General features: G+C 37.4%; 1 pseudogene; it reads left to right on the forward strand.

Moving 5' to 3' along the window:
- The first annotated feature begins 3,340 nt into the window (after nucleotides 1–3,340).
- Nucleotides 3,341–4,253, forward strand: LOC133756536 (Y-box-binding protein 1-like; annotated as a pseudogene).
- The last annotated feature ends 782 nt before the right edge of the window (nucleotides 4,254–5,035 follow it).

Here is a 5,035-nt window from a genome sequence, read left to right on the forward strand (position 1 = left end):
AACCCGGAGTGCCAGCGCCTCAGGCGGAGGATTAGCCTATTGAGCCATGGCACCGGCCAAAATGCCAATTCTTATTGCCAACTCTATTCATCTGAAAGGCATGTTGACAAAGTGAGAGAGAAAGAGAGATTTATTCTATCTGCTGGTTCACTCCCCTAAATGGTTGCAATAGCCATGGCTGGGCTAGGCTGAAGCCTGGAGCCAGGAATTTCATCTTGGCCTCCCACGGTAGGTGCCCAAGTACTTGAACTATCTTCCTCTGCCTTCCCAAGATTGGAAGCAGAATAGTCAAAACTCAAATTGGCACTCCCATATGAGATGTCCGCATCACAAGAGCCACAATTCCAGCTCCTCAGGTTCCACTTTATACATGAGTACTAGTTCATTCATTCATTCATTCATTCTTCCACTCAATTAACTACACTCAATTAACATTTATTGGACTCACAGTACACATGGCAGAAACCATGAATATAGAATAAGGTAGTGATTTAGAAAATCATGGTTCATAACTCAAGCTGATGAGAAAGATATGTCCGTCCCTCCTAACTCTTTTATCTAAACAATATTGATTTTCTTTCTCACAATTCTGTGACTTGCAGTTTATACTACAAAATTGAGATCATATTGTATTCTAATCATTTTTGGTATCATCACTCCAAGTGAATTATATAAAAGGACATGGAACAGTTATCATTTAAGGCTTATTTTAAGATCCCATGATGTCAAGCACAGTGCTGAAGATAGGAAAAACACTCCATATTTGATGATTTGTGGGATGGATGTGTGAGTTATTCAGTTATTAAGCATTCAAAATCATAATAAAGATTTCAACAATCAAATTTTACTTTTGATGACAAAATTCTTTAAAATAAGGAGCAAGATTTGAGTAGGAAGTAGGAATTTCCCAAGTTGCTGGAGATGAGTGATCTATAATAAGTGCAGTGACATGGAAGCAAGTGGCATAAAACATAATTTAATTGTAAATAGTTAGTGGTAATTTTGCATACAGTGCTTACAGTGCTATTCCATATGCTTATACAAATTAACTCATCACAACCAATCTTTTAGGTGGGGGTGTGAATATTCCAACTATGTGTTAGGAATTTGAACAGCAATTTTATAGAACTTACCCAAAGTCACAGAGGTATTAAGCAGCATAGCAAGGTTGTGAACTCCACAACCCAGTTTGAGAATATTATTAACCAACCTACAATACCAAATCTCAGAATAAAATGTATTTTGTAACTTGAGCAAATTATACAGTGAACATCAGAACAGGAGACCAGAGAGGGTCTAATTTTAAAATATGTTATTGCAAATGAAGTTGTATGGAAGTCAGGTTTAAAAATACTGAAAGATTTTCTATATATAGAATGATATAATATGCAAAGGATAATTTGACTCCCCCCCTTCATATTTGTACGTATTTCATTTCTTTCTCTTGCGTAATTACTCTCAGATTCCCAGTGGTATGTTGAATATGACTGGCAAAAGTGTATATACTTTTCTTGCTCCAAATTTTAAAACAAACACTTTAAGTTTTTCCCTGTATATTATGTTGCCTATGGATTTGTCATATAATGTAAATTGAGGTGAATTCCTTCTATATGTAGTTTATTAAGAATTTTGTTTTATTATGAAGGCTGCTGAATTTTATCAAGTAATTTTTCTGCATTTATTGAGATTATCATATGACTTTGTCTTTTATTCTGTTGAAGTCATGAATTAAGTTTATTGATTTGCATCTTATGAGCCATTCTCACATTTTGCAAAATTGAGTCATTCCTGACTGCAGAGGAATTGATTCACTATATAAAAATATCTAAAGAATCCAATAAAAGATTGTTAGAACTGATACATTTATTCAGGAAAGTTTCAGAATATAAAAATAACATGCAAAAGTAGTGGCATTTTTATATATTAGTAATGAATTTTCATGGAAATAAATTAACAAAGTAATACCTTTCATAATATCTACAAAACAGTTAAATACCTAGGGACAAATTTAACTAAGGAGGTGAAAGACCTCGTCAATGGAAACAAAACATGGATGAGAGAAAACTGAAGATGTCAAAAAAAGAGAGACAGAGACAGAGCTGTTATTTTCATAGATCGGGAGAATTAATATTGTTAAAAATGCACCCACTACACACAAAGCAATTTACAAATTTAATCCAATCTCTGTTAAAAATAGCACTGAAAATATCAATGGCATTCTTCACAAAAATAGAAAAAAATCCTAAAATTAATATGGAAGTACAAAATACTTTGAGTAGACAAAACAAACTTGATGGATGGATGGATGCAAGCAAGGAAGAAAGGAAGGAAGGTGAGAGGAAGAGCAGGAAGAAGAAAAGAAGAAAGACAATAGGAGAAGCACCATGATACCTGATCTCAGGACATTCTAAAGCAAGACAACATGAAACTTGCATGAAAACCAATAAATAGACTAATAGAATACGTAGAGATACCAGAAATAAATCCACACTCTATAGCCAGCTGGTTCTCAACAAAGGTGCCAGCAAAATATGGTGAAGTAAGGACAACCTGTTAAATATGTAGTACTTGAAAAATTAGATGTTGAAACACAGAAGAATGCAACCTGAACCCTGTCTCCCACCATTTATAAGAATCAACTCAAAATGAATCAAAAACCTAAATGTGAGACATGAAACTACTAGAAGAAAACAGAGGTAAAACACTTAAGACAAGGGCCAGCATTGTAGCTCACTAGGTTAATCCTCCACTTGCGGCACCGGCATCCCATATGGGTGCTGGGTTCTAGTCCGCGTTGCTCCTCTTCCAGTCCAGCTCTCTGCTGTGGCCCGGGAAGGCAGTGGAGGATGGCCTAAGTCCTTGGGCCCTTGCACCCGCATGGGAGACCAGGAGGAAGCACCTCGCTCTTGGCTTCAGACTGGCATAGCTTTGGCCGTAGCGGCCATTTGGGGGGTAAACCAAAGAAGGAAAACCTTTTTCTCTGTCTCTCTCTCTCACTGTCTAACTCTGTCAAAAAAAAAAAAAAAAAAAAAAAAAAAAGCACTCAAGACATTGGAATAGGCACTGATTTTTCATATGTGATTTTAAAAGTACAGGCAATAAAAACAGTTAGACAAACGAGATTACATCAAACTAAGCAAACTAAGAAGCTTTCAGAAAGCAAACAATGAACAGAGTGAAAGGACAACCTACAGAGTAGGAGGAAGCATTTGCAAACTGTTCATATGACAAAGGATTCGGTTCTAGAATATATGAAGGTTCCTCATAGAGCTCAAAATAGATCAATATAAGATCCAACTATCCCACTTCTAGGTGTATACCCAAAGGAAAGAAAATAAGCATGTCAGAGATATACCAGCACTCCCATAGTTATTGTTGGCAAGCCTGGCACCATGGACAGCAGTGGCAAGGGGCAACCTCACATGGGGGACAAGACAAGATGGTCACTTCGAAGAAGGTTTGGAGAACAGTAACATGGATCAGTGTAAGAAATGGATACAGTTTCATCAGTAGGAAAGACCCCAAAAAAGACATATTTGTATCCTAGACTGCCACAAAGGCAAAAGATTTATACGATCTGACGAGAAACCACAAAGAAGAGTAACCTCACGAAGTCCCTTCATAGTGTAAGAGATGGAGAGATTGTGGAGAATGAAGTTGTGTTAGGAGAAAGGGTGAGGAGGCAGCCAATGCCACAGGTCCTAGTGGAGCTCCAGTGCAAGGCAGTAAATATGCAGCACACTATAACCATTATCGACAGTGTCCATGTCGCAGGCACTTCCCTGCAATGAGCAGCAGAATTACCAAAACAATGAGAGTTGAGAAAAGAATGAGAGATGAGAGTGTTCCTGAAATCCAGGCCCAACAACGCAGCCCCTACTGCCAGTGGAGACCCTCGGGCAACCATCACCATATTCCCACCCTCCTGTGCTGGCATAAGTGATGGAAAGTGCAGACAATGAGAGTACAGGAGAACAAGATAGACTAGTGAGACAGAATATGTATGTGGGTTATAGACCATGATTGTCCAGGGGTCCAAAGCCAGCCTGGAGGGGATGGCAAGAAAGAAGACAAGGAATGATTTTGGAGATGTGACCCAAGGTCATCGTCAACCTCAGCTTCAGTACCACCACGACTTGAATTACTGTTGCTGATGCCCAGATAATCCTAAACCAGAAGATGGCAGGGACAAAAGCAGCTATCCACTAGCTGAGAACTTGTCTACTGCAGAGGCTAAGCAGAGCGGGGCTTAGTAAATGCCAGCTGAACATCTCTGCCAATATCAGTTTAATCCTCCAACCAGGAGAAATGAATATGAAATGCCAGTATTAAGAAATGAACACAAGATTGAAGCCGAAGACCTTATGTGTTTGCTCTTTGCTGACCAGATTACTAGAACTCTCTGCATTATCTATGTAGCATTGAGTTTCTATTATTTTTACCTAAAGATGTCTCATTGTGGTAATGACAAACGTGGTTTTTTTTTTAAAGCCTGGTTCTTCTCAATACATCTTTGAAGGTTTTTGAATTGCTTCATAGCTGGTCAAGATGAGAATTTTAAGAACTTCACTTTTAATTTGTACTAAGATATTACAATTTGATTTTTTTCATAAAAGTCAGCAAACTTCAAGCATCTGTTTAAAAAGGTCTTAAATAATTGTCAAAAAAGATAACACCTGTAGGAGAGGATGTGGAGAAAAGGGAACTCCCATACATTATTAAGGGAATGCAAATAACTACTACGGAAAAACTTTATAGATTCCTTAAAAAGTTCAATAGAACTACTATATATCCACAAATTACATTTCTGTGTATGTAACAAGAGAACTTGAAATTAGTAAGTTAAGGAGATAGCTGAACTCTCATGTCTATGGTAGTGTTATTCATGAGAGTCAAGGTATGCAGTAAACCCACATGCCTATCAATAGCTGAATGGGTAAACAAAAGTTGGTATGCATTACACATGATAGAATACTACTCATCCTTTAATAAGGAAGAAAACCTATTTGTAATAACTTGGTGAGTGAGTGTTAAT

This window comes from Lepus europaeus, chromosome 3 (genome assembly GCF_033115175.1).
Source record: "Lepus europaeus isolate LE1 chromosome 3, mLepTim1.pri, whole genome shotgun sequence".
Lineage (NCBI taxonomy): Eukaryota > Metazoa > Chordata > Mammalia > Lagomorpha > Leporidae > Lepus > Lepus europaeus.